Here is a 12,743-nt window from a genome sequence, read left to right as displayed (position 1 = left end):
TGTTTCAAATATAAGATTGTTTTATCTCATTCATCTAATTACTATCCTCAGGGTAATGGCCTCACTGAATCAAGTAATAAAAATCTTATAACCATTATCAAGAAGATAGTAGGAGATAATAAGTGGTCATGGGATAGCAAAATCAAGTATGCTTTATGGGCCGATAGGATTACTAAGAAAAAAATTGCTGGTAAAAGTCCTTTTGAATTAGTTTATGGCTCAGATGTAACTCTACCTCTGCACCTTAAATTACGAGCTTATCAACTCTTCAACATTTTTCTACTGATAAAGATGTCCAAAACATAATTGATCAGATTATGGAGTTCAATGAATCTCGTAAGAAAGCTTTTGATAATGTGTGTAAAAGTCAATCTAACATTAAGAAAAGCTTTGATAAATCATCTCAATCTAGATCTTTGCAAGTTGGAGATATGGTATTTCTTTGGGATCGCAAGAATGAAAAACCAAGAAAACATAAGAAGTTTGACAATTTGTGGCTTGGACGTACATTATCTTAGACATTATTGGACCGAATTCATTCCACTTGAACAAATTGGATGGTGAACCACTTGACTTACCTGCAAATGGCCAAATTCTCATTCTTCAGAGATGACACTTGATATCATTGGGCATCCTTTGTATTGTATTTCTAACTTTAAACCTTGTTATTTCAGCATTTCATTTTTGTTGTTAGATTAGATTTACATTTCATGTTAGTAGAATAATTAATGATAAAAGAGCTTCTATTTTTCATGTGCTTAATGTTAAATGATGATATTTGTATGGACGCTACTTATGTAATTTTGTGTGTTGCTTAGATATAGACTCTGGATTCTCACATTCCTTCGGTAAAACAATGTGTCCACAGGTAGAGTCAAATGTTGATCACTTTGTGTCAACGACCCCATAGCAGTGCATCATTTTTTTCGCAAAAGAGATCTATATGTTTAAGTGTTCGCATCATCCATATTTCATCATCAGTCGACAATTTGTTAAAGATGTAAACTCATTCTGCATGGTTATAATGTATATGATCTTAGTAAGACCATCATGTATGTAATAACCTACGTAAGCATAGTATTTTGGTGACGATTTCTATCTTATGAGGTTTTTCATCTCGCTGATTCATTTGTCTTTAGACACAAATGATCGACAGAGTTTTTCCCTCCAACCTCACCCCAAAGCTAGGGTGGATTTTGTCGTTAAGATATTAAGTGAGCCCTAATGTTTTTTTATCGAATCTTTGTAAAAGTAATTTGTGAATAATCCTAGCTAATTGGCTATATTATTTTATTACAAATTACTTGATCTACTAGATCATATTTGAGTCGCAAAATTGGGTAAGTGATTAAGGGTCTATAACGAACGGATGTTCCCCCTTCATGTGTTAAATTGTAATATCTTGATGTAAAAAATATTTTAGTGCATGGTCCCTCATATTTAAACACCATGGCTAAATTATTTGAGGGTTGGAAAGATTATTAATCCCCTCACGTGTCAATTAATTAAATTTTCTAACAAAAATAAATTAAATTATGAGCCAAAAAATTAATTATTTTTAGATCCTAGGAAAAATTAATTATCCAAATTAAAAAATCCATGTGTTTTAGAAGAATTAATTTTTGGAGGTCCCTAGCCAAGGAATATTGAAAATTTTAAAAGATTTTGGACCCTTAGGCCTTGGTAGTTAAGTCAAAGTCAATTTTTTTATGAAATCAACTCAAAATAATCAATTTTGAGTTGATTAAAATTCAATTAAATGAAAATTTAAATTTCCTCAAAAATTAAAAAAATTTGACGAAAGAGATTAAAAGATAATTAAACATTTTTTAACGGTCGAGATTACTTTGACAGGAATCAAACCAACTAGTTGTTGGAGAATTAATCTATAAATTATAGAACATTTGTCATTCGAAAAGATTCGATGATTGAATCGTGTACTAGCTCTTGAAGCTCTTGTAAATTTTCCTGGAATAATACAACACAAAATCTTTAAGGTTTTACTTGATGACAATGTTCCTCTCTGTATTTTATGGTAACTTGCATTTAAAGTTTTGTTAATCTTATTTATAAGTTGGTTTATTATACAAGTATCTTGCTTAAAATGTTGGGTTTTAAGATAGCATTAAGATTTTTATTCAATTGGCAGGTATCTTCAATCTTTGAAGATTTAATTGTTCTTTTATACCCCTATTAATTTGATGGCTTATATTTTAAGTGCGCAGAAGTCATCTTTATTCAGAGATTTTGGGCATTTATGGAAGTTCTTGGTTGGACCAGCCGACTCCCGAAACTTGAGATCTTGAGAGCCTTCCAGATTAAAACTCTGAGATTATCTAACGAAATATATTTTGCAGGGGTTTTCTAGGCTAGTACCTAAAACTTTAAAAATTATTTATCTTCAAAATATTGTGCTAAAATGTTAGATCTAGCTAGGAAGAGCATAAATCTTCAGATCTGGGAGCAAAGTTGGATTCATACTCACCAGATCTGATAGATCTGTGAATTATTTGCATAGATCTGTAATTAAATTTTGTAGATCTGATTTTTTTTTAATCTCTGTACATATGGGTTTTGGGTATTTCGATTTTTGATTGTGCAAGTTCAAATATGAAGTTTGTCAAGGAAAATTTGGGGTTTTGAGGCAGATCTAGGCCTTGGAGAGCAAGATCTAGCCTCAAACTTTTGTGTGCAGGGATCAAGCAACTAAATCACTTATATAAAGGTTCAGATTTGAGGTTTTCATAGTGATTTCTGGGAACATTCGAAGCAGAAATATATCAGTTTGAAACATAAATTTCTATGCAATTGAAAAAAAAAAATGGAATCCTTAGCTCCCTCTCTGCGTTTTTCATTTTCCTTGGCCTCTTGTTGCGCTGTCTTTTTTCTTTCTTGTCACCATTCTTCTCTGCTCTCAAATCCCTTTATTTCTCCTTGTTAGTTGCCATCATCCCTGTGTTTCTTCCTTTAACCCTCACACATCTCGCAACTCCTCTCGTTCCCTTGTCTCTTCTCCTTCTTCCCATAGCTCCTCGCTATGAAATCCGTGGCCTTTATCCCCTCGAGCTCCTTCACCTTTACGTGCTCCTCTCCTCGTTGCTCGATCCTCTACCTACAATGATTCACTCTCCCTCAGCCATGTCCCTTACTCTTCCTCCCTAAGTTGTGCTTTCTCTTTTCTCTGCGTCCCTGCATAACCCTTCCCCTTGGCCTGCGTTTTACCTTCCTCCTCCGCGTCGGCTCCTCCCTTCATCTGCTTTGCAGCTTATCTAACCTTTTTTCCTTGTCTGTGCGAGTTCCTCTTCCTTGTTTCCTTTCCCTCCGTTGACCTGCATACATATGCTTTCTTCTTCTTTGACTTAGCCATTTCAATTTATTTCTTTTGTATGACCTTTGGCCCATTACAAAGTTAAATTTTTAATTTGACTTTTCCATAAACAATACATTTTTTTTTTTGTAAAAGTGGCCTTTGGCCCTTTCAGAAAATTAAATTATTATTATCACATTAATCTTAAAAAAAAATCGAGTGTAACAAAAGTTTTAATTTAAAGATCTTTTTTTGATAAAGGTTTAGGGGATTTTAAATCTTTAAAAAAAATTGTGGTAAAAAATTAAGATTTTTCTATAGCCAAAGTAACTTAATTTTTCTTTTTAATTTCTAAGTTTAACTATAAGAAAATAAAAAATTGGGTTTGGATTACTTAAGAAAATCATTTCAATTCCAAAATTGCTTGAAAGTATTTATTTGATTAGCATTTAAATTTCATGGTTTTTCCAGGTAATTAATTTTTTAAATTTAAGTGCTTAAGCCTTTTACATGCTTTATCTAAGTTTCATGATCATTGACATTAGATTTTAAATATTTATAATTGCTCTAAGTGTGGGTTTATTTAGTTGAATTATTGAATATTTATTGCATATTTAATTTTGAGGATTTTCAAGTAATTGTGTTCATTATTTCTACTGAATATTCTATCGTGGAATTGTGGTAAATTGTATATCTTTCGTTCCCTAAATTGAGTATTTAGAGCATCTACACAATTGGCATTATCGTGAAAAAGTTGTTGTTCTCTTTGAGCTATAATTGCATTGGAAAGAATCTAGATAAATTAAAGTGATAAGCTTGTGATTTAATTTCATATTGGGCATTATGTTGTGATATTTTAAGCACATTGTTGAGTTGAATGTTTTAAGAAGTTTATCTTTCAGTCACTGTGTTGTGAAGTGAATATTTATTAAAGCTTTGGCATATAACTCATAAATAAATCGTGATATAAGTGCTTTCGATCCTTGATCTAGCTTCATTTCGCTCCATCTTCTAATAATCTCGTGCATTTGCATATTAAGTTAGTCTTGCATAATCAAAATTTACTTCCAAGCATAAGCTTGGTCGATAGAAAGATAGGTACCCATCCATATTTGCTTAAGAAACTTGTTTCTCCTAGTACTTAAAATAGTGACCTTGCAGTCGTCAGAGCAACAATTCTTTGCAACGCCAGAGGCAATGGGTATGTTAGATTTTCAAGAGAGGTATTGTTAATCACACCTTAGTGTGCTTCACTTTATCTTCTCTCTGCCACTTACTACAAAATCAAGCTCAATATAGAAAGGATCGAAGGGTTAAAACTTAGACAAGAGTTTAACTAAAATTAACCAAAATTCTTGCATCTCACATTAATTTTAGGATCTGCATTTCATATAAGATAGTTATTTATCCAAGCTGCAGTTGCACATCAATTACTTGGTCTTAAATTTCCTAGCAATATAGTTGACTCCATAAGGCACTGGTATCAATCGTCTAAATCTAATCAAATCCTATAAGTCTTGCTAAATCTAAAACAAGTACTTGGTCACTTCACTGTGTCTCTCGAACTGGTTGGTTCCCAACCAGTTCTCCTTCATTCCATTTCTGTAGGGTCTACCCCCTAGTCTGTCATTGGGAGACAACTTAAACGAAGAGATTGGGGCTTAAGGTGACAATCCCCGATCTGAGCCGTTGTCGCGGTGCCTAGACATTTTGTGTAACATGTTATACTACATATGTATCAACTGCTATTGTTGATTGGTTTGATTCGCAGATTGCCTTTTTAGTTCTGTCAAGACACTAGATTCAATTAAAATTAGAAAGCACCATAGTTATAAATTCTTTGAAAGTGTCTAGTAGTTCTTCAATATAACAAGAACTCCAACAATATAAAATGTATTCACATTATCACTGAGAAAATTCTAATAAAATATGATATTTGTGGAATGTATTATTGTTGAAACTAATCCACGAAGTGAGGTTTGCTAGGGTTATGAGGTGGGGAGCGTATGTGTCTTTCCAATAGAGATTGCATTGCCTCTGTCGCATTTATTGTCTGTCTTTTCCATATGAACTAACCATGAGCTATCTTCATTAAACTTGCTTAGGGACAAGGCCTTAGGGAGAGCCTCAAATAATACTAGATATGTTGATCCAACTATTGTAGTTTTTTTTCCTAGGTGATCAGTGTTAACTAATTCTTTGGGATTACTTTGTATATTATTAGTTAGTATTAGTTGGTTGTTTTTGTCGTTTTTCTTGTTAATAAGTTACCGAGAAGTTAGTCAAACATAATTGTCTCCTCTCTATTTTTCATTTGTATAAATATGTGTTTTCATCATCAATAAAATGATTTACATTGTTGTGTTTATTCACAGGCCTATCTAGAGTGGGTATTAGAGCACCAATGAAAATATAAATTCCATGAGGAGCATTTCTGGAGTTGTGTGTGCGCTAAGAATTTTGATATTCGTCGAGGGTTTATATTTTGTGGAAGAAGTGAAGATGATGATCGAGAGCATTACAAACTAGTAGGAGGAGTTCGACAAGAAGCCTAACTGTTGTGAGGTTTCGAAGGGAAAGTAAAGGGAGTGCTACATCAGATTGGCGATTCTACCCACTAGAACGATCAAGGTTATGATTCATCTATGTCGTGCTGAAGATTCACCTGGTATCGAAACTGAGATCGTCAACGAAGGTAACAGCAGGAAAACCCCCAATTTCCATGTTTTTATTTCAAATAAATGGGTTGGTTTGGTGTTTCTAAATTCTCCAAGTCCAAGCTCCTTGCCTTTACCCAGTTTTTCAATTAAAAAATCTAGTAAAGAGTTGAATGAAATCATAAGCATGCTACATAAAATTCTCTTGGATGTCGAGGTCACATGCAGTGGCAACAAAAGGGGAATGGATACAAAAAGCATCATGATTCCTTGAAGAGTAAGTTGGGTTGGTTGGAAGTATCTGTGATTTGCAGAAACGATTTTGAAGGTCGGAGAAAGGGGAATCGAAACTGCATTCTTCCCAGTAGGCTTTACACATTGTCGAGAAGTGGAGACACATATTTGAAATTCGTAGTAGCCCACTTGAGTGTGAACTGCTCCCGTTGGTGAATCAGAAGATTCAAGCAAGTCTGCTCAGTTTTGTGGCCTCAGTCCAACCATCGACTACAAGAGAATTACAATTTTTTGAATTTACAGTATTTGTTTTGTTGTTGAATGAATAAATATGAACTCTTTGATCTCCATAGTAGGTGTTCTTAGTGGAAAGGACAATTACAAAGAATGGTTTAAAAAAATAATCTTATTTTTAATGATTTATGGGATGATATCTATGAAAGTGCGGATGACAATGAACCAAAACAACTTGTGATATGAAAGAGTAAAGATAAAAAGGCATGTGTTTTGAATTTTTCTTCCATAACAGAAGAGGTAAGTCGACGCATTCTTTCTAGCACCACAACATTTGCAACATTAAAAAAATGGAAAGAACTTTATGACTCCCATTTAGAGCTGGAAATCATACAATTATTAATGAAGTTATTTAATTTGGAATTGAAAGATAATGATCCAATGAAGTTAGCTTCAAAATTTAGAGTCATTTTCATGATATTGAATCAATTGGTGTTGAAATTGATCTGCAACTCACTGCATTCATTAAAGCACTATATCCTACCTATTCACACTACTTAGAGTCTCTTCAAGCTAGTGAACAAATGAAAGACATAACATTTGATAAACTTGTAGAGAAAATTACCGAGAGAGAGAAAACCTTTGGGAAAGAGTCATTTCCCAATTCCAATGTTGATACTTTATGTCTTGCACAAAAAGAACGGAAGTCTCAAAAAGAGTCTACTAGACATGACAATAGCAAAAAGGGCAAGGAAAGAAACTCCCTAAAGGAGGCAAGGGGTAATAATAATCAAGGAGACGAACAACAAAATCATATAACCTTTAGGAGGGATTTTTTCGAAACATTTAGTGATCATATTGATGGAGTAGTTTATTTTGCCGATAAATCAAAAACCAAGCCTTCAAGAATTGGATTCGTTTGGATTCAATTACCAAGCCTTGTTGATTATATTTTACATGATGTCCTTTATATTCTCAATTTGAAATCAATCCGATGATGTCTCTCGTGCATATCAAGCAGCGAGGGAATTCTATGCATATGTTTGATGGTATAATTGAAATTCGTAGAGCATCTAATAATGTGATTGTTATGACTCGTGTTGAGGAAGACAAACTTTTAAAACTCAAAGGAACATCATCTTTTACAACCAATTCTACTCATTTAATTCAACAACATGATACTTTGTCTTCCAACTTGTTGTGGCATGCTCATTTTGTTTATATCAGTTATGATAGTATCAGGATTACGAACAAGAAGGAATTCAAGGGCTCCATATAATTCTAAGAAAAATTTCTCAATGTGATGCTTGTATTTTGGGTAAGCATTATAAGCGGCCTTTTTATAACTCTAATTCTAGAGCTTCCAAGAAGTTAGGTCTCATACATTTTGATCTATGTGGTCCTATGCCTATTCAATTTTCCAATGGTAATAAGTATTTGTTGACTTTCAATGATGACTACACAAGGACATGTTGGGTTTATTTGTTGAAAGAAAACTCTCAGGTTTTGCAACTTTTAAGAATTTTCATTTATGCATTACAAATGAAACTCAACTTAATATTGGCACCCTACATACTGATAATGGCGGTGAATACACATCTCATGATTTTGAAAAGCATTGGCAAGATAATGGCATCAAACATCAAACTATAGTTCCTTTTAATATGCAACAAAATGGTGTTGCACAGCGTATGAACAGGACATTGATAAATATGGTGAGATCAATGATGTTTTTTAAGAATTTTAAGTTGATGTTTTGGGGAGAAGCAACACTTTGTGTTTTCTATGCAATAGGTGTCCTTCTACTGCCATCAATAACAAGTCCCCTTATGAAATGTGGTATAATCTTCTTTATGTTGTTCAACATTTTATAGTTTTTGGTTCTCCATGCTATGCTTTGATTCCTAAACAACAACGAAACAAATTGGGTGCCAGGAGTCGCAAATGTATTTTTTTGGGGTATTCTAATACTTCTAAAGCTTATAGGTTGTATGATGAAGAGAACAAGAAATTTATTGTTTCAAGAGATGTAGTTTTTCTTGAATTTGATAAAGATGCTTCCATTATTGATAAACAACTCAGTGATTTGGATAAATTCACTTCCAAGAAGTTTTATTATGAATGTGATAATGATCTTCCACATCTTGAAGGGGGGATTCCTATTCTAGATCAGTCTATGGATTTTCCTTCAATAAATTTGTCTTCTTCAATTGAGAATGAAGAAAAATTAGATGATAATGTTTTTGCAGAAGGAAAATTGGATGATAATGATAATGTTTCTACAAAAGAAAAATTGGATGATAGTAATGTCTCTGCAGAATCAAAAACTCCCAAAGAACTTGTTCTTCAAAATGAGCAACCACCACAGCAATCAGTACATAGATCAACATGGACCAGGACATTTCCAAGAAGGTATGATGAATTTGTTACAAGAAGTTCTGCTAAACAGAATGAAGGAAAAGAAGGGGATGTTACTTCAAAATCAAGTAATGATTCCCATAGTTCTTATGATTGTGAATTTAATTTTCTTGTTGTTAATGAACCTGCTACCTTTGAAGTTGCTAGTTGTAATGAATACAAAGATGCAATGCAAAAAGAATATGATGCTCTTATTAAAAATGGCACTTGGAGGTTGGTGGATCCTCCTATTGGCATCAAACCAATTGGCTATAAGTGGATTTATAAAATTAAATATAAGGCAAATGGTTCAATTGACAAGCACAAAGCAAGACTTGTAGCAAAGGGGTATGCACAAAAAGGTGTTGATTATACAAAAACATTTGCTCCTACAGCTAAATGGGGCACTATTAGAACTTTATTTTCTCTTGCAACTCAAAAATGATGGAAAATACATCACATGGATGTAAAAACTGCCTTCTTAAATGGAGATCTAAAAGAAGATGTCTATATGTTTCAACTAGAGGGTTTTTTTGTTAAAGAAAAACATAAGGTATGCAAATTGGTGAAATCCTTGTATGGTTTGAAACAAGCACCCCAAGCATGGTATGAAAAACTAATTGAGCATCTTCTCAAGTTGAATTATAAGCATTTCGATCTAGATGATACAACTTTATTTGTCAAGAAAGTCAGAAGATCAGTGGTATATCTAGTTGTTTATGTTGATGATTTGCTTATCATAGGGAACAATGATGATTATATAACATTTGTAAAAAAAGAGCTGCAAAAGGTTTTTGATATGACAAATTTGGGTTTACTTCATTATTATTTAGGAATTGAAGTTGATCAGAAACATAAACATATTTTTATTTCTCAGAAAAAGTATATTGGACAGTTATTAAGTAAATTTGGAATGCAAGATTGTAATTTTGTTTCTACTCCAATGGAGTAGAACCTAAAGCTTACTTCAAATGAAGGCAGTCCATTTGAAGATCCAACAAAGTACAAGCAACTTGTTGGAAGTTTGATTTATCTTACTACTACTCGTCCTGACATAAATTTTGTTGTAGGAATACTTTCCAGGTTTATGCATCAACCCTGTGAAGGTCATTGGGTCCCAACAAAATGAGTGCTCAAATATTTAAAAGGCACTAAGTCGTATGGCATCAAATATTCTAAAGTCTCAGACTTCCATCTCACTGGCTATTTAGATTCTGATTTTGATGGTGATAAAGAGCATGGGGTGTCTACTTCTGGTTATTTGATGACTCTTAGATCAACAACTATCACTTGGAGATCACGAAAGCAATGTGTACTTGTTGATTCTACCACTGAAGTTGAATATGTTGTTGCAGCTCAAGCTACAAAAGAAATTGTTTGGCTTCGGAAAATACTTGAAGATTTGTAGGAGAAACAAAAGACTTCAACCCCTCTCTTTATTGACAACACTTATGCAATTCAATTGGCCAAGAATCCTAGATTCCATGATCGAACCAAACATATCAACACAAAATATCACTTGATTTGACATCATGTAGAGGCCAAAACCATTCATCTGACACATTGTCCTACTTCAGAGCAAATCGCAGATATCTTTACCAAAGCATTGGGACGTGAAAAGTTTGAAAAAATCAAAATGTTACTTGGCATGTCAGATGTCCCTTCGGATTAAGGGGGGAATGTTGACTAATCCTTCGGGATTACTTTGTATATTATTAGTTAGTTTTTCTCATTTTTCTCACTAATAAGTTACCCATAAGTTATTCAAACATAATTGTCTCCTCTCTATTTTTAATTTGTATAAATATGTTCTTTCGACGTCAATAAAATGATTTATGTTGTGGAGTTTATTCACAGGCATGTCTACAATCAGACTATTGTAGTTACTGGTAGTGACTCAGTGAGAACCCTGAGATTTTTTCCTAGGTTAGTGACTCGGTGAAAAACCTGAGAGTTTTTGCTAGATAGGGACTCGGTGAGAACCCTAAGATCAATAATGTCGCTTCCCAAAGTGCAAAATAAATTTGTACCCAAGGTCTACAACCAAGTGATATTGATACTAAGGAAATTCCAATCGATATTGTTGGTGATTTCGCAATATCGATGGGAATACTTTGTGGGTAGAGTCCTTGAAATTGTTGATAGCGCTTGCTTAAAACAACATTGTGAAACACATGGTCAGTGTTGGATTCATATTAGGAGATTGACTAAAGGCTTTTTCCTATTCCAATTTGCAAATAAAGTCCATGTTCAAGGAACCAGTTCTTTGGTGTTTAAAAATATTTTATTTATCTTTTGTTAGTAGGATGAGGGTTTTTTTGGTAGAGTAGATTATGTGGGTGTTTTTACGGGTGTTTCTTATTTTATGTGGGTGGAGTTTCTCAACCTTCCCATGAAATCTTGGTATGTATCATTATCCAAAAATTTTAGAGTTTTCCCTTGCCTTTGTGGGGAAAAGATGATGGAACCATTGATCATGTATATCAACTTGACAACCCCATATGTTTGATGCCATAATGTGGGCCACAAAATTCTTGAATGCCCTTTGATGGTAAGGCTTAGCCCCAGGGGACACCTATTCTTTAGGGAAATCAAATTCAAAATGGTTCCCAAAGCTGATAATGATAATGATGGAAGATGAATACAAATTGTGTAAGAGTACTAAGAACAAAAAGCCAAATGTTCCCAAGGCCTTTATGATTGGAGGCTTGGGTCAAAACAAGCCATTGACCTTCGCTTCAAATAAAGCAGTGGAGTGGTCCACCTCAACCACTTCATTGTGTGGGGTGACAAGGGGGTGTGCCCTTTGCCTTCTCTAACCCACCTTTGGTTGAAGATGTGGTCGATGGCTTATTGAAAATGGCCTAAAAAATCTACCTTGGATCGAGTGTTTTTAATGTAGAAAGATTTTAAAACTTCAAACCCCTTCAAACTCTAAGATTTGATTCATATAAGGTAAGACACCATTTATTGCTCCACTCTTATGCATGATTTTGTTATTATGTATACTCTTTACTTTATTTGGTGACATGTTTTATTTTATGTCGTGACATGTTTTACTTAATGTAGATATTGAACTATGTTCTAGCGTTTTTGAAATGAAATTCAATAATTTATGCTAATGGTAATGTTTGAGTTGGTAATAACTTCTCAAAATCCTCATTTACCTTATTTGCATGTTAGTTGTTGAATTTCTTCGATTTATCATATGGATGAGTGTTATCATGTGTTCCAAATCTTCAACATCATAGTAGTGGGACATATAGATGTAACCTGATGCCTAGAGCATCATTGTATCCTTAGGAACCTATCTTGAGACTTTACACAATTGTTTTATCATATACTTGGAGTAAGTGATGCATTGAAAGACCCTTATCACGAGGATCGCAAGAGACATAGACCTACTCATGTTGAAGATCTAGATCCCCATGTTGCTCCCCATTTTAACAATGCTCATGATGTTGTTCATGCATCTTCATTAATCTTCTTGTTGATCCTAGTCTTCTCACTTATGTTCCTGATGTTGATCCTATTGTTGATTTTCGTTTTGCTACTTCTATTCGTCCTATTGTTGATCTTGTTATACCAATCAATCTTGGTCTCGATGATGTTAATGATTCCATTGGTGGCATTGGCCTTGATGTTCATCGTGATGCTCTAGGAACTAATGTTGATTATATTAATGTTGTTATTGAGGGTGTTGGCCCTATTCTAATTGTTAGTTTTAATGTGCCTAGCAATAGTGTTGTCACTAAGCTAACACTACAACACTAGATAAATGAGAGATAAACCCTACAAATGGTTAGGATTTCATTGTCCACTGATCTTCGTGATATATGGATGCTTAACACAATAATAATTTTGAAAGGAAGAGATCTACTCACCCAAGGTGAAAAGGAGCACAACCAATGACT

The sequence above is a fragment of the Pinus tabuliformis genome, chromosome 2_1, assembly GCF_031772625.1.
Source record: "Pinus tabuliformis cultivar Carrire ecotype Pingquan chromosome 2_1, CPIR1, whole genome shotgun sequence".
Classification (NCBI taxonomy): Eukaryota; Viridiplantae; Streptophyta; class Pinopsida; order Pinales; family Pinaceae; genus Pinus; species Pinus tabuliformis.
Note: the sequence above shows the minus strand (reverse complement) of the source record.